Source organism: Conger conger, chromosome 6 (assembly GCF_963514075.1).
Source record: "Conger conger chromosome 6, fConCon1.1, whole genome shotgun sequence".
NCBI classification, from domain to species: Eukaryota; Metazoa; Chordata; class Actinopteri; order Anguilliformes; family Congridae; genus Conger; species Conger conger.
The window spans coordinates 27,804,907-27,824,003 of record NC_083765.1 but is presented as its reverse complement, the minus strand read 5'-3'; positions in this window follow the sequence as shown (position 1 = coordinate 27,824,003).

Below are 19,097 nucleotides of genomic sequence, written 5' to 3'. Positions count from 1 at the left end.
TGCCGTAACTTCGCAACTCCAGCGACGCGCATGGGAAAGTAAAAAAAAAAGAAGATTAGATATTTATTTTTATATTTATATATTTCTTAATACATGTATAATATATTCAACTTTAATTTATTTATTATAAAATATTGTAAAATGCCAAATGCAGTGCAAGTCTGAAGCAGGGATCTCATCATTAGGATGTTCTGAAGTGCTCATTGTCAGAATGGGCCTTGGTCAATGTTACAAAGCAGAGAACCATGGGCAGATTTTGCCCTGGTTTCTTTTGAATGTTTTTTCCCTCTTTGTCTGCTTGTGCTGATGTTGCAACATTACCACCTCGGTTATTGATTTGTGAGTGCGCACAAACATGCGCCCCCTCTTATCGCAGTTTACGGTCTCTCGAACGTAACACGGAGGAAGACACTTCATGTGCGGTTTAACAAATGATGGTGCCCAATCTGGCGGTGAGGGTCACTGGTGCACCATGGGACCCTGTCATTCCAGCAGAATAAAACCCTCCCATCCCTGGTCAACGCTAGAGCCTATTGTGCGTTGCTGTCGGCACTGCCACAAACTGGACTCCATAGCGGTCTGCAAGGTCCACCAATGCTCTAGAGCGGTTCTTTGACAGCATGAACCACCCCGCAGCCAAGCCCTGCTTTCTTTAATATGCGAAATAAGCACATAATGAGACCACAATGTCATTAAAGAACACCCCCCTGTAATATTTATAGACTGCATTGTTGTGATCAAGTCGAATGTACAGTACATGACCAACCAATACTGTGGTCATACCAATAATGCCAAACCAACACCATGGCTTTTGGCCCAGGCCATTATATGTGTTGATCTATTTTCTGTTCATCATTCTTATTTTATTGCTAACTATTCCATAGCACTTTGCGAATGATTTGAAAGGTGATATATTAAAACCATATATAAACCATAATTTACGGCGGCACGGATGGTGCAGTGGGTAGCACTGCCGCCTCACAGCATGGAGGTCCTGGGTTCGAATCCCCGTCGGCCGGGGCCTCTCTGTGCGGAGTTTGCATGTTCTCCCCGTGTCTGCGTGGGTTTCCACCGGGTACTCCGGTTTCCTCCCACAGTCCAAAGACATGCACGTTAGGCTGATTGGAGAGTCTAAATTGCCCGTAGGTATGAGTGTGTGAGTGAATGGTGTGTGTGCCCTGAGATAGACTGGCGACCTGTCCAGGGTGTATTCCTGCCTTTCGCCCAATGTATGCTGGGATAGGCTCCAGCCCCCCCTGCGACCCTGATCAGGATAAGCGGGTTCAGATAATGGATGGATGGATGGATAAACCATAATTTACGATTGATAAATTACTGTCCATACAGTAGGTGCCTGTGCTGTTTCCGGAGCAACCATTTCCCATAAATACCACACTAATAAGCTGCTTATGTCAGCTTGGTAATTTGTTGTAGATCAAAGCATTATCACCTTTGTGCATTTTAACAACTTGTAAATAACCTGTATCTGCTGTGGAAAGAATACCTTCTCAGGGAAACCTTTAATTGCCCAAAGCTTTATGTCATGCCTGAGCAGTGGAGCCGTTTTATTACCGGAGTAGGGTAGGGCACTCAGTCCATCAGGGCAATGCCTCTGCCAGCCATGCTCAGCCCTTACTTGCAGAACACTTCAAAGCGTAGAGACTGCAAAGGTGATGCCACTCTTTTGATGAACGACATTAGCCAGCTGCAGATTCCAGTACGCTGTGGGCAGCCAATTATGGACATGGAGGGATGAACTCCTGTGGTTTTTATAGCTCCCTTTCAGTTAGGGGTTGATTTAGGTCTACAATAACTGGCAGGTTTGACTGGATTTGACTTCCCATACACTCATAATCACCGCAATTAAACAATTAGGGTCTAGTGTGGAAAGGAGGCTGGGCTCCTGTTGCCATTGCCAACATTAGAGTGGCAGTCGAGATTCTGATAGGGGATTCTACTACCCCATATTACAGGTGTTGTAAAGTTAATTTGAGGGTGAGAAGGATAACTACCCCCTGCAAGCCCCTCATGGTGTACTGCCACGGGGAAAATCAATCGGTCTTTTCTCTGTGTAGCCCGTTTCACTGGACGCATCCAGCGTTTGCTTTATCAAACACAGAAACATGCTCATTTTCGATAAAGCAAACTAGTAAAAATATTGTTATCAGAGATTCAGTATGTTTGTTTCATGTTCCTTTTTCCAACCGCACTGCTTTACTCTTCTGCCACCTGGTTTTATTCAAATGGTTCATAGCACTGATTGGTCAATGCTGAATCGGAACTTCAGCCCAAAAGGTGATCTGCCCTTTTAATTTCCAGTATGACCAATGCCAGGTTAATGAAGTCATTTCTGTAAACCTACCGGGGACTGCCTTTATTTTCCAGAACTGATTTGTTAGTTGTTGTTATTGTTGTTGTTGTTGTTGTTGTTGTTGTTGTTTTTGTGTGTAGCAGAGATGGTTTGTACCCTTTCTCTGGATTATGCCACAAGGACTGCTAAATCATTATCAAATACAAATGAAAATAGTTTGAGTGCACCTGAACAAAGAAAACAAAATGTAATTATCAGGAAAAAAATACTATACTGATATTTATATTTATCTGATTTTACAATTATTCTTTGTAAGCACAATGCTGTAACTCAATTTTAGCCTAATTAACAATAAAGAGATATCGAGCATAAAATTAAAGGAATATTGTTAATGTTATTGTTAATGTTTAGCAAATTTGGTGCATTTCATATAATTTTATAAATTATCACTATTATTAAATCTCATGACAATTATTTTAAAAAAAATAACACATGTAAAAATCACATGTGGGCACCCAGTATATGAAGAGTACTACAACTATACAAATATTCCCATAAGATGAGTGCAGAAAAAGGTAGTAATTTGAAAAAGTCATGTGAAGATGCAATTTCATGTGATTTCATGTCGTGTTTTATTTTCATGTGTAAATTGAAATTCACATGTGGAAAAAGCCAATCACATAGGAACATACAGTATGCACAGTAATTCACATGTGAAGATGCATATGACTACATGTGACCTCGCATGTCGACATACAGTATGTGAGGATACACATTTCACAGCTTCATTTGACCTATTTTATTTTCATTTATTTTTATTCACATATGAAATGATACACTTGCATGTGAAATTGTGATTTTCACATGTGAAAAGGCAAATTTCACATGATATGTGCAGGGAATGCTCCAGAAATCACAAATAATGCCATCACATATTTATGAAACTGTTTGATCAGGCTGGAAAGACAAGGAAGGCATCCTATAAACAATTCCCCTGGGCAAACTATTTAACCCTTTCTCAAGCTTTGTCATCTTCGTGAGGACGCAGTCAAAGCATTTCCTTTCTTTCCAGGTATAAAGATTTTTGTAACCCAAGATATCTTTAATTATTGACTTGCACCCTATGTAGAATTTGTTTTTTGATGTAGCCTCTGTGGAACAAAATGGGGGATCTAGCCAAAGCGTCCTGGTGAGATGAAAGTCTAATTATCTTCGCAAATGAAAGAATGAGCGATAATTAGGTGGGAGCAGAATCTGCGCGAGGAGAATGCGGGCGCGCGTTGTGACGGACCAAACTCCTATCTCCTTAGTGACTGCGGACGTGCTGATTGGACGGTGGGGAATGTGAACACGTCTGTGATTGGCTGACGTGCGGGTCTTGGTGAAGAGACAGCCCCGGACCAGCTGCCAATGGCCCCGGCTAACTGTGCCGAACACAGCCTCTTTCTGTCACCACCCCCTCCGCTGCTTTGATCTCCACACGCGCGGCAGGGGGTCCTAGCGAACCAAGCTTTTAATGTTCCCCCGGCTACTGCCCCTATCTCTGCACTCCAGCTTAAAGGATGCGCTACAGTACAACAATGCATAATAACTAGGCTGAATAGCCTTGTGTTTCTGTTTTTCAGGAGGGGGGGGGGGGGCAGGGTCTGACGGCACCGTGAAGGTGCAGGTGCCTTTCAGGAGGATGAGTGTGAAAGAAGCCACCGTCAGTAGACCATGCAAACAGGCTTATATTCTGGGGTCACGCACGGTCCCATAAATGCATATGATTGCACGGCCATCTCAAATCTGTGGGGAGGCCTCCTTTCATCTCGAATTCTCGCAGTGAGCAATTCCGTTCGTTTGTGTTTCCTCCGGGAGGTGCTCTTGTGGGAAGTATGAGATATCAATTAGATTTAACCCCTTCGCTCCTGTTCCAATAACGCAGGAACGGCGACAACAACAGCGGCCGTCCGCAGGGTATTGATTGCGTAGTATTTTACGGAGCATCTGGGGATATCGAATTACGCCTTCAGACATGCTGTCCGCCGCTCCTCGGTCACATATTGCTTGTGCATGCGGCTAGCGTCTCTGAGGGAACCGTAGCAGAATATTCCTTCCATCACAAGCAGGGGATTAGGCCCGAGTCCCCGCAGCTGACCCGTGGCGATTCTCCGCAGCTTTAATATAAAACGAGAGCAGTCCCCCCTGGTTTGAATAATGTCATCACTGTTAGCTCATGCAGTGCACAGGGCCCTCTTTGTAAACACTGATGGTAACAGCCCCCCCATCTTGTGAAATATCCACACCTGTAATATTTACTCGTTCAAACATTTAGTGGTTGAATGATCAGGTTCACAATCCGCTTTTTCATTGCCTTGTTCTTTTTGGTAAAATAACCATTAGATAAAGACAACCAACAGTAACACTGAATGTAAATTAGTGTTGTGCACATATCCTGCATATATTATTAATGGCAATGAGCATGTCAGGATGAAAATATTATATATCAAAAAAGGCTTAAAATAGCACTAACTAGTAAAACAGGCTAGCCTGTAAATAAAAAAAGATAAACAAGACATCATCGACAATATAGACTCATTATAAATTATAAATTATCCTGTTTTTGTTTTCTGTGTTTCAAATTGAGCAGCACCAAAATATATAATGTATACATGATTTGTGATAAAAATGTAATTTGTCCACATGCTAAAATGACAGACTAGCTGCAGGTATTTACATTATCACACTTTCATTTTAAGATCAGACTCATCACCGTAATGTCATGTGAATGATGAAACAGACTGTGTCCATCAGAAATACCAAAAACATGTTGCTAACACTTTCTGAATTGAGACAATGCAACTGGGTGAGAGCCTTTTGTGGAGAAGAAACTCCCATACATGGTAGTGCCTATAGTATGTAGCACAGTGTCATTCTGCAGAACTGCGGTTTGTTTTTACATCCCTTCCTTTTTTGTTCAGGATTAACTGTGTAATATCACTGTGGAGAGGGTGTATTCAGTGAAAGTCGAAACTATTAGCAGACTTGCTTTTTAGAAACTCTTTGAAACCAACAGCAGAACCCACTGCTTTGACGATGCATTTTCAAAAGAATGTGCATTAATAAATAATGAAATACGTATTTGAAGATATTGAATAATCAGGCTCGATGCACTGCATCTGAGAAATAAGGAACAAGTTTTCAAGATTATTCTTTTGTCGATATTTTCATCTGTGGTGCTGATGACATTCTCATGAAATAATATGTCAAAAAAGAGATGAGAAAAGCAAGGCTGCCTTTATACCATATTTCCCTGATAAAGATTAGGTGTTTTATTTCTTTTACTTCATGTGAATTTTTCAATTTCAACACAGCATTCAAAAATCTTTGCTTTGACTCAAGGATTGTTGTAGAATTCCTAGCTGTGTCAGCATTGTTGAACCTTAGTAGAATAGAAATTTAATAGAGAAATTGTATTGCATTTTCTCCGTTATTGAGCCCCTGTTTGAGAGAAGTAACAGTTTTTGTCGTGACTATTTGAAACATGGAATATAGCACACAATGCAGAATGTGCTATGTTCCATTTGTATAGATACATATTGTGTATAGAGTAACAGTATGCTTACTGTCTGTTCTCATAAGGTAGAGCTGCTAGAACTGGAGCTTCAGGTGGTGAGCTCTGTGCTATTTTTGTTACTGAAGTGCTTGCCGTCGTGCTCTAGCATTACATCAGAGACGTTTCTGACGGGGGTCGTTTCTGGGTGGGGTCGGACTCCCCCTAGCTTAGAATGGGGGGGGGGCGTTGGGGGGGGGGGGATGGGGCGCAAATCGGAGACAGAGGTCAGAGTAACCTTTTACTACGGCGATAGCTCAATAACACCCGGGGGGAACGCGGGACGAAGACCGACCTCTCCGCTCAGACCCGAGGCCACCTCTCGCGTACGAATACCAGGCTGCAATCCCGCCTCATCCCCTAAGAGCGGGTGTTCCCATCCCGTTCAGCAGGTGTCGGCGGCTCCAGGATAAATGGGTCTGTCTCTGGGCAGAAATTACAGGACTGCTGCAAACTCCTGGATGTCTAGCGTTCGTGCCGGAGCCTTCCCTGGAGGCCATCTGGCTACACTTTGTCTGGAGACAGATCTTCCACTGGTTGGTGGAATGGTCCCTGGTGAGTTGTCCTGTGGTAATGGGTCCTTGGCATCTGGTATTTAGACACAGATAATGGTTGTCTTAAGGCGGTGCGGTACTAAAATGCCCTGGGATACGTCTCTGGAGGCTGGGGTACATCGCCTGCTCTCTGATATCATCTGCAGAGCTCTGATCCCACACTCTCAATGCATTTACCATCCTTGATATTGCACCACATCTCCATTATCCAGTTACTAGGCGCTGTGAACACAATCTGCGCTATATAATGTCAAAATTAGCATAGGCATTTAGATAATGATGGCAATTCAGGTACCGTTCACGAAGTTACCAGTAATTACGAGCGGCTTTCTCAAAATGTTTTGGATGTGTCCTAGTTTAATTGGATTTCATGGTCGTGTAGCATATACACTGTGGAATTATGATGGATCGTATTAGTCAAATAAATGCAATCTGACCTACATTTCTTAGCTCTGAAGTTGCACCCTGATTTCTACACTTAATCCCTCTTCACCCCTGGCCATTAACAAAAAAATAAATCAAGTGTTAGTTTAAACTGCAAAAGTGAACGCGGTCAAGAGATTCACAGTCTAGTCACGGCCGGGTAGCTGTTCATTTTTTCATTAGCATAAGGTAAAGATGTGATTTTGTTTTCCAACCATGCAGTCATTTTCTGCCTTGTTTAGTTAGGTTATTATTTATTTGTGTTTTTCATTTCGTGTATTGATGCACTCAATTTAGTGCACGCATCTGTGTTCTGCTGAGCGCCTTTGCTTTTCTGTATGGCAGACCTATTACAATACAGTTTCTAGCCTGGCGTTTTTCAGCAGTAGTTTTATTACTAAATCAGTTGCCTTTTACAAAAGTAGTGACCAAAATATCAATTATTGAAGTTTGATTATGGCATATCGATGCACATTGTAGAAGGCTTCCATTCATTGTTCGAATACACAGAAAAGTCTATAAAGTGACTGACAAACTCGAATTCATTGTAATGCAATCGTTCAACCCCTCCATTTAATGAGATGGATACAAAAAACAATGGATGAGTCAATATATTCCCCAGTGCATTCTGCTCTGTCTGTCCGTGATCTCATTTGTGCAACTGCAGCCAATTGTACTTGTCATTAATTGTACGGCTGTAATAGCAAACTAATACAAGCAATTATGTTGCTTTATTTGTTTCTTTGTTTGGATTGTACTCTCGCCATTCGTCATTGCTGACATGGCTATGCTCAATTACATTTACGATCTGAGATGAAACGGCCTCGATCTCAAGTGTTTTTTCAAATATAAATAAAAATAATCCCCTCTCCAAACTGGGAGTGTCTGTCTTTTTTAAAAGGCAATGCAATTCACCTAATGTGTTGCCCCGTTTTTTAAATAGGTAGCTATGTCCTTCTCCCGAGAAGTATTATTCTGCCTCCATATTTAATCAGAACAATTATAATTTGCTTATCAAAGGAAAAAGGTTGGCTTTTTAATTTGTAGAGATACAATTTGTACCTGGCACCAAAATACCTGTTTATTTATTTGTTTGTCTGTTTTTGATGACAGACATTTTCAGAATAGCCCACAGCTTTGTTAAATGTCACATGAATATAGTTTTCTTCTTGATACCGGTATTATCAATATCACTGTGTTGCTGAGCAAAACTGCAACTAGCTTTCTGGCCTGTGCAACAGAATTGCTTTATATCGACTAATGCACATCTAAATCTAATAATTTCAAAAAGGAAACAGTTTTTATATATTATTGATTGTGAGTTTCTCTGCAGTGAAGTAAGGGCATGATTATCAAGTTTCCAGCTCAGCTTAGATTTCTAAGTGCTTAATTAGCTTCAGTGTCATAGCTCCATAGTTCATCCCGGGTCCAGTCGTTGACTTAGAGGACCTTGAAGTGCGAGAACTAATGTACTTTCAGTATTTTTTTCAACATGTATCAAAACCTGTCATTTCTGTCGTTTATATAATCCTTACATCATCCATACACTTATTACATGAGTCAGATTGAAAGCAACAGTTCCAGACAAACAAAGTAGACATTTATTAAAAAGCCTTTTTTGCTGTCAGTTTCGTTGTGTATGATTCCTGCCGGAATGTGACACGTTGTAATGACAGGGGCTGTTCTGTAAGCTCTACAGCAATACATTAAAAGGGAGAGAAGGCCATACTCCCTGCTTATGGAGAGAATAGGGTCTTTGTGTCTGCTGTATGTTGGAATCTAGACAAAGTCAGCATGCTGCCTCGTTGGTACAGCAGGAATCCTAGTCATTCAGGTTAAGTACTTTGCTCGAGGGTATAACGACGGCGGTCTGGAGATTTGAACCTGTTACCCTCTGGTTACAAGTCATGTTCCCTATTAACCACCTCACCACATACACCACATACTGTAAGTTCAATTCACCAAGCTGACTGCAGGGACAGAAATATCTATTATTTAAGTGTGCTTAGTGGCACAATGTTTTTTTTTCCAACATTTTTTTTTTTTTTGGTGTTGAAGAATTTATAGCAAAAAAGGAATTACCTGGCATGATTAATTTGGACCAGCACTCAGTTAATTGGTTCGATCAATCTAGGTGATTACAGGCAGTCGAAACATGCGTACACAGTGTGTCTCCACGGATGAAAAAGAAAAAAATGTGTTTGTTTTGGGAACTTTTGGACTCGAGTCTAAGCAACACCAGAGCAGGGGATCGGGGGGCTATATTCGGCCCACTTCTGTCCTATGGTGACATCACAAACCAGAGGTCTTTCACAAACTGCAGGTCATATGAGCCGGACACTTCCTAGTGAATTATGGGTAATTGAGTAGTCACTTAAAAGGCTCGGGTAGGTCCTACTCTGCCACCTCTGCCCATATCCTCCCTGGGTAAATGCTCAAGTCCCTCGCAAGTGAATCACAATTACAGTCTTCTGTCACCCCTCCCACACACACACACACTCACACACACACACACATACACGCACACACACACTCCGCACCCCGTCGCCCACCCCGACTGCTCAACGCAGTGTCACACTGCCGGAGCAGAAAGACGGAGGGTGGAAAAAAACCGAAATAAGAAAGCGCCGGGTGAGAAGCAGCACTGTCACTCCTCCTCATAATTTATCATGAGGAATGTCATCCCTCCCTCCGCAGTCCAGCGCGTTCCCGCTCCGCTGCGGAGCCCGGCGGCGTTCCGGAGGATCCCAGCTGCCGGCGCAAACTTCCGCCGCGCCGGGCCCTCGTCTCGCGGGGCGCTTCCGCGCGCAGGCCCCGCGCCCCGCCTGCCAAAAAGTTAAAGAAAGAGGAAGAGGGAAAAGCTCAAAGCCCGCCGCGGCACGCCGGGCTCCTCGGTTTCATCCGTGGCCGCCCTTTCATGGTGCGTGTTTGGCACCCTGGGTGACACTCAAGTAATTACGCCGTTTCTTTTCATGCCCTCCGTGTTTGGCACAGAAGTAATAATTGCGGCTTCTGATTAGCCGAGCTGCGTGGGACCGGTCGGCCTACTGAGCCTGCAGCTTTTCACCGCGGACTCCTACCCGGCCGCGGGAAAAAAAGGAAGAAAAATCTGTTCTGAAATGACCCTGTTTCACAGCAGTCTCCCCTCTTTCCCCCACAGCGAGCGGCCTTGTTAAAAGCCCGCATTTGGTTCTGTATCATTAGACGGTATTCTTTAATGCCCAGAAAGAGGCCAGAGAATTTTCTCATTTCAAATCAATCATGGAAAGTTTTTTCTTGTTCTTTTTCTTTCTTTCTTTCTTTTTTTTTTGTTGAAAAAAAAACTACCCTAAAAGCCCTCTGTGGACCCAATCTACAGTACTAAAATCCAGTATCACCAATTTGTTCCGTCTGTGAAGATGGTGGTACTTCTAGAAGTAGAAAATACTTGAGTTTTGACATTTCAACTTTAGGAATTCAGAGCATATGTTTGTCATGTATCCCAAATAATATTCAAATAATATTAATATTGCTGTGCATATAATCCAATATCTAATTTTTTGATGTGCATGTGTGAGGTAGAGTGAGAGACAGGGAGAAAGAGAGAGAGAGAGAGAGAGAGAGAGAGAGAGAGAGATAGAGACACAGAGAGCAAGAACCCAGACACAGAAGTTAGCCATAGCTGGATATTGCATTATTGAAATGCCTTATTCAAGCATTTTCAAATAATGTAAAACACTTGTTTCTGTTTTTCACATCCCAAAACATTCATTATCTCACTTGCAGTTCTATTCTTATCATTGTAATTAATCAGTCCCCAAATCCCAGGTTTTATGTGAAGGATTACCTTATATACAGCCGCTACTCCTCTGCGCAAAGATGGAGGCAGGCTTTGAGCCCTGATCCTGCTCTGGTGGCCAAACGGAGATCTACATCCATCCATCCTCTCCATGGACAGGGGCGGTGGCAATTGAAGCCACAGTCAAGGTTTGTAACCGCTAAGGCTTAGCCTGAGAGGTGATATGTGGTGTCTTCCCCCATGCTAATCCTGTTAGCCCATGGCTTTCTGCTTTGGTTACTGTGTTCCTAAGAGAAACACAAAAATAAAAGAAGCTCATCAACCTGATGCTCGCTCTTACGATTGGTCATGGTGTCTTTGTGTGTGTGTGTGTGTGTGTGTGTGTGTGTGCGCAGTTATTTCCAAAAAAAGACTATGGTTCCATCGTCACAAAAGCAATTCAAAAGAATGAATGCAGGTCCAAAGCCGCCTGAAGCATTCCAAGCTGGACTTGTGTGTGTGTGTGTGTGCGTGCGTGCGTGCGTGCGTGCGTAACAACTTTTATGTTGCCAGTTCTGCAAAGTTCCAGAAACGCTCCTAAAACGTGAGAGTGAGAGAGAGTGAGAGAGAGTGAGAGAGAGGGAGAGAGAGAGGGAGAGAGAGAAAGAGAGGGAGAGAGAGAGAGGGAGAGAGAGAGAGATGCCTGAGGCCTCAGAGCACTGAGGGTCATATCAGCATGTCCACTTACCACCTACACTATCCCTCGCCCTGCCACGAGAGATTAACTTCCCCACTCTCAGCCAGGTTCCTTCATATCTGAAGGTCAGGATTACACTGGTTCCTGAGAGATCTCCCCCCCATTTCCCACCAAACCAGCCCCGACCCGTTCCCATCCCATCACCACAGTGTGCGTGAATTACAGCGTGTCATATCTGAGGCTGGTTACTCTGCTGCTAATAACAAACCAAGTCCTCTTTCAGTATTTCTGTCACTCTGTATTGTTCAGGTGAAAAGTACCTGATATGTGCATGTATAATAGGAAAATTTGTAAAAAGTGTAAGGACAGACTGGCTTTCCTCTCTTTTGCTGCGTAGAGGAAACATGATATCTAAGAGGATACATTCAATTGATTTTCTGAATTGATGATGCAGATCAGACACGTTCCTTGTTCCATTTGGAGAGAGTACAACAGGGCAGCACAGGGTGTACTTCACCCCCCAAAAACAAACAGACAAACAAACAAACAAACCATTAAATAAATATCCATCCATCCATCCATTATCTGAACCCGCTTATCCTGATCAGGGTCGCAGGGGGGCTGGAGCCTATCCCAGCATACATTGGGCGAAAGACAGGAATACACCCTGGACAGGTCGCCAGGGCACACACACCATTCACTCACACACTCATACCTACGGACAATTTAGACTCTCCAATCAGCCTAACGTGCATGTCTTTGGACTGTGGGAGGAAACCAGAGTACCCGGAGGAAACCCACGCAGACACGGGGAGAACATGCAAACTCCACACAGAGAGGCCCCGGCCGACGGGGATTCGAACCAAGGACCTCCTTGCTGTGAGGCGGCAGTGCTACCCACTGCACCATCCGTGCCGCCACATTAAATAAATAGATTAATTTATTTATTTATGTATTACATTAAGTCACTGCAGTGTGGTTTCTCTCCCTCAGCAGTCAGCTTTGAAACCTGGCTTAAAGCAACATTGGATTTGTCCAAGGTCTGCAGTTTTTATCACTCTGTAAATGCATACAGAATTTTGCTGTAAGATATTGGCCTTGTATTGAGGCAAGACAATTAAGTGAGATGACACTGACTGCTGATTGTCCAGTATCTTCAAATTACACTGAAAAGATTAATAGATGCATTCAATTTAAGGTTTACAGTATGACGATTAATGTTATATTCTTTAGATAATTTTCTCTCTATACCAAAATTCAAACATGATGCAGATGTTTAGTAGGCCTAAACTCTCATTTATTTTTCAACTGCATTTCTTGTGTGTTACTGTAGCAACCATTCTCACAATGCTGCAGCTCTAAAAGGACTGTGATTTACACTGACCTACACCATGTAAGGGCTAATTGTTTTGAAGTGGCTGGAGGGTCTACGAACAGCACAAAATACAACATTTTAATCTTGTTTGTCAAGAATACTTGAACCCGGCAACTTAAACCTAGAGTGAACATCACAAAATTAACGCCAAGTTTCAACATAGATTCTGCTAGACCAGGGATCATCAAATCATGGTCTTCGTCTGAGAAGTGCTGGCTTTCCACCCTCCCTTTACCTGGAAGACTAATTGTTTGCTAGTCACAATCACTATGGTCAGCCCTGTGCTTTTAACATTGATAGTTATACATCTCAACTGTTGAACCTGTAGCATTCTAGTATTTTTTGCTACTGTATCTCTTATAACACCTTGAATATTCATATAACTCCTGCTACTAACCAGAGCCTCTGGTAGTACAGAGCTATAGAGGATGGAAGGCATGAGGTAGCTGAACATCTGGTTAATATAGAGAATCGCCAGCCCCTGGGTTCCTGAGGCGAAGAGTCCTTACGCTGAATATTAATTTTCTTGCAGCCGGTGCATAGCAACTGCCTGACATTGAAAGACGATAGTCAGAGGCTGGAAAATTTGCCAGAGCTTCATTATTATATGGGCATTGTTCCTCTTCTTGATATGTGCTGTTAAGTCAGAATAATACTCTTCTTGGACTTGTTCTCTCTGTAATTGTGATGCAGCGGAAAGCAGGCTGGCAGTAATGAGCATGTATGGTGGGGTTGAAAGCGGGTGAAATATCAGATTTCTCTGCTCAACCAGCCATTTTGGTTGGGAACATGAGTGAAATGGAATGGAGACTTCTTCACACAAGAAAAAATTATCTTACTGGACAGCTTTCACTGTCTTTTTTCTGTGTGTGTGTGTGTGTGTGTGTGTGTGTGTGTGTGTGTGTGTTTTTTTTAGACCTGGCCGACCTTTGCAACAACATTGCAGCTTGCCATAAATCTTCCATATTTCTTATTCAAAAACCAGAAGACTAGAATGTTCCAATGCAGTCCTTTGCTGCAGACATCACAAGGCACACATCCACCGGTTGGAATAAGTAAATTGCCCCTGCGGTTTCTTTTAAAAAACCGACCTGGCGATCCCCGGTGTGGCATTTTAAAAGCAGGAGTACGACACCCTCCACGGGACACCTTCTCTTCCTGTGAAGACAATCTGGTAAACAAGGCTGAGCTATTTGCTTAAAAGCTCCTGTATGGAAACAGAGGCCATTCCTTCTTCTGCTAAGAACAAACATGTGCATTCCACAAGGGCAATTCTGACAAACAGAAATGTCCTGTAACACAACTCGGCAATCGTTAGGCTATTCAAAGCTGCTTTGTTTGAGCTTTTTCACACATAATTGGGCCATAGTGTTCATTGTTTTCTTTGATTGACTTCCTCTTTCTTTTTTTAAAGACTACCCGGGGTTGTTATATGAATAAGAAAATATTAATCTTTTCAAAAAAAGTATTTTAGCATGCACTTCAAATAGTTTTCTGAAATAGAAGTTGGAATGAAAATATTTTCCCTGGAGTAATGGATGGCTAGACAAATGGATCACTCATCAGAGCTAACTTACAAATGCTGGCCTCGTCCATCCATTTTATTCTCCTATTGAACAATATGAAACAATATGAAAATGATAACTTTTAACTTAATTAAAATGTGCAGCATTTTACAGTGACTATGGGCACATATTGAGAAAGCTCTTTGATTATATCTCTATTCTCCATCAAATAACAAGTTCCAAGACGCCATTGGTGTATCTTACTGCAGGTGTCATGCATACGCACATCAGTGTCAAGTACATGTTGTAGTGTCAGTCTGCTAGGCTCCACCCAAAACTCCTGCAGGGTTAGCAAAATCATAGTGTTGCTGTAAGCTGGTCCAATGGGAACCCTGGAAGTGCAGTGGAATGGCCTCTTAGTTGGAAAGTTTAGCAGCTTGTCATGGATGCCATAAGAATGATCATACATGCGGTTTATTGCATCCTGTTTGAGGTCTTTCACAGGACAACATCAAATAAAGGCATTTCTCATAAAACTAACTAAATTTTAAAAAAGCGAGAGGGAAAAAATATTTTAAGCATTTGATACAAATTCTGCCACGGCCCAATATATTTTTGCCTTTGCAGTTGTTATCCTATTAGCATTTTAAAGACCCTGGAGGCAGCAGAGGGAGTGCGATTGTTGTACTCTCCTAAAATTTCCTGGGATCACAGCTGGTCTATTAACACAATAGCAGCGCAGCGAAGATTACAGTCAGGAAAGCGAACAAGCGACTAACCCATGGTTCCAATATAATCTTCCAGGGCCCCAGTGCCAAGACCTGTTGACTGTCAACTATTTTTCCTTTCACTATTTTTTTTTTCTTCAAATTACTCTTCTAAAACACCATGTAGAAATGTCCTTGACTTTTGACTTGAGTGTGTGTGTGTGTGTGTGTGTGTGTGTATGCGTGTGTGTGTGTGCATTTGTGTGTGTTAATACCATAATGGCAGAAACTGTCATTCCTGCATTCAAAGAATTACAGGATGCCGAACAATCGCGATCAGAGTGCCATTCTCTATTAACAGCCATTCACAATGTAAATACACTGTTCTGTGGTGTGGAAAGAGGTGATTGACTGGGTGAATTGTGTGAATGAATTTGAATGAGATTAGCTTTTACCAAGTCTGTCTTTCTGTTTCACACTGAAAGAAAAGCTGTCACAGCATATTGGGGACAGAATTTTTTCAATTCTAAAGGCCATGTTCCCTTTTTCACATTGTCAAAACATCAATATCCGCACAGCTCTGGTGAGTTCAAAAAGCACCCATCCATATGCTGTTCTCCCACCTAACATGCACTGCATGTGAAGCTGACACCGAGTGTATAATTCATAGAGTCAGTCCTTACGCTGACTCCCCCCCGTAACGACCATTCTCATGGGCATGCCATGAACAATAATAATGAGCTATAATTTCCTCCAGTGAAAAGGCTCTGGCTGCATCGTGTGTCATCCATAGGAGGGGTGTCGTCTTTTTAGCCTCCATGAAATATGGTTTACAATACGTACCGGCACATGATGCAGAATCTTGATAAATACAGAAGCATGCTGTATTTTTTGATTGCCATTATTGTCAGTGCACATGTCCTTTTGGCCAGTGTTCACAATTTTGCACCCGTGCTTTATTTATTTACATACATTGCTGACCATTTCGGCACATGCCAAAATGTCAATTTTTTACATGTAAGGCTATGGATTGTTACAAACAAAAGCATTGTTAAAACACAACATACTGCTTTCATTTTATAGATATGATTACATCATTTTAGAGATATACTGAATGTATATTTATGCATAAAGAGTATAAACACAGACCACTCTTAAACACAAATACATAACACCACCAGTCTTCCAGTGCACTGCATCTTCATTTTATTTTCACGAGAATCTATGAGATTTTTTTTTAATTAAATTTCAAAATTTAATTATGTACCGACAGACAACATAATTCATATTTACTGTGCCTCCAGTGAGTTTAATGAAATGTCAGTCTGTGAAAATTATGTCCAAAAAATGTTTGAACTCCTGAGATATGCTTAAACCAGACTTTTAGTTTAAAATGTGTCTGCTGTTTTTGTGGATCTTATTGGAACCCTGGTGTGCCACAGTGCTGGGCAGATGAGATATTAATTAATGAGGAATGCATGAAAAATCAATTATGTTATAAGATCCCATTAATTTTAAAAACTCAGAAAATTAGATCAAATGAATAAATATGTCAGAAAATGTGCTGCATAGAAACACTCACAGCATGTTGTTGTTTGCACAATACAAAGTTTAATTGTCACCATAAACATATTCTTTTGGTCTTGTTTGTGGATTGAATTACTGTATTTAAATGGTTGCTTTGGAGGACGATTTCCAAGCTTTAACACTCTATTGTTTGATTTTTCAATAGAACTGCGCTCATGATATTTCCCAATGCTCTGAGTGATCAGTTCATTTGTTTTACACGAGCAGGGAACTCCACAGATATAACAAGTGGAATAAGCAGCTTATTTTTCACATGTTTCAAAAACTCAGACAGTCAGGAATCTGCTCTTTCTCTCTTTTAATCACTGGAAAAGCCCCACCCACACTACGAATAGCCAATCCTGGGCCGTCTTCTGACACACAGCCCCGATCGACTTAGCTCTTCCCCACAGTTCCTACCGTCCCTTAGCAACAGACCGCTAACCAATCCAGTGAGTCTCCCACTGAAAACACCTGCATGAAAACTCAACAGGACATCTGGCTGGGGAAAGTGCAGGCCACCGAAACGAGAAATAATGAAGATAATAAAATTCAGAGGTAAAAAAGTATTAAATATATCAAGGAACAGTGGCACAGTGTTGCACCGTTATACCATGGAGATGTACTGTGTTTGTACTTGTCTTTCCCTTGGTAAAATTCAGGACTGGCTATACAGTATGTCAATGGAGGGTGTGTTTTTTTTAAATAAGCATAAAACAGTCTTCTTCTTGGAAGTTCCGTGTATATCAGTGAACATCTAACATTGTAAACATAAACTACAAGAGCAAATGACTACCATTACAAAGAGTGGAGACTGTATTTAAAAAGCGGAAGTACCTATCCAGTTGCTCACTAAAGTGTGATTTACTAAACTTTCGCTTGGTTCGCACTTGTTCAGCCGTTGCCGATGAAGGCAGTTCAGGCTTAACGACTGGTCTTTATGATCGACTTGCCTTGCCGTGGTGGTGGTGTGCACACTAGGCAGCTGGGAACAGATTGAGGGGTTCACGCATGAAGATTTTTGCAAACCCGATACTTAACGCCATGTTTCACCCAAAATCTCACGGAAAGACAACATGTGAAAAAGCTGAGACCCTGTCCTTTCTGTTTGTGTTCCTGGAGCGTACATCCCACGGGCTGCTGCCAGGGTCGGCCTCTGGTTTCAGTCCGACCCATTCACAGCACTCGACTCTTTCAGTCTGGGTCTTCGGCCAACAAAAGCGAATATGTCTCAGCTAATCGACAGGGGTTGACAAAAGCGCGAGTCTTCAGCCCTTTCGCACGAGAGGATAATTAGCACTGACCGTCGGCTTAAGTGGCTTCAGCCAGACTGACTGACAGTCAGACTCAAAATCAGGGGAATTATCCGCAGGTGTGAACCAAGCTTAGTGACCTGCTGAGGAAAACTGCACAGTGAATGTAATCATTTCTGGATGGTTTGACTTTTTTGTTTTAATGTTTTATAGGCTTTTAAACCATGCATGCTTACATTCCAGGTAAACAACTTTTTTAAAGATTGTAAGAGTTTACAGAGCTTAAAAAGCAGGTAAATAAGTTTGAGCACAATGGCACTCTGCTTTTAAAAACGGTACTGAACTCTGCATGGCTTCATTTCAGACAAAATGTGCTTTTTACTCAGTAAGGTCAGTGCAGTGGGTTTCACAGCATTCACATAATTACCACAGTACCTGAGATAATTATATTAACATTTTTTCCACAAAATAATCAGTGATTGTGGCATCTCTGATTAAAAAAAAAAAAGGGATTCATGGTAAACCAATTTGCTGGTGCTTGAGCCCAATTGTATACATGCTGGTGTCTCATTGCTACTTATGTCCCTTTTGCTGTATACCGTACACTCACAGAAGTTTTGACACATACTTTTTCAAATAGTTACTATTTTTCTTTGTTTAGACGAAAGTAAACGCTCATGCCTTTGGGCAAACTTTTTACTTAGCGAAGAACCAGCATTATGTGACTTTCATGGCCCCCTATACAATTTGGAGATAATGATGGATGCCAAATGTCAGCTGTGGACTCTGCAAGGTCAGGCACTCATATACCGCTGATGCAAGGAGCCAAAGAAAGAAAGAAAGAGAGAAAGAAAGGTGGAGGATAAAAAGACAGAAAATGAAATTTCAGGAGGGACGCATTCCTTTCCCATTACTTGAGCTGAACAAAACACAAACACAAAGGTTGTGAAAGTTGTGAGTAGAAGTATGGTCTGAAAAGTCTGACTTTTATTTCGCTGTGACTGACACTTTGTTTGCTGTCCTTCATCCTGGCATTGTGCTTATATCTTTCCCTTTCCGTTGAGTTTCTCACTGTTCCTTCTCAAAACCTTACTGCGCCCTGTTTTCATGATTCTCCATCATATTCATGGGTCTGCAACAAGTGTCATTTCCACCAAGATGTACTAAACAACAATTTGTATGTGTTTGGACAAAGTTGAGACGCATTCGCACAAACTCATTTGCATTAAAATAAAGCAACGAGCTTTATGGCCATTTGATGGTCCTAATTATCTGTTGTTGTTTTTTCTTGATTGTGTATGTGCCAAGATAGTGTCCTGTCGTGTCTTTATATGGGGAAATAAGTTGTAATTGC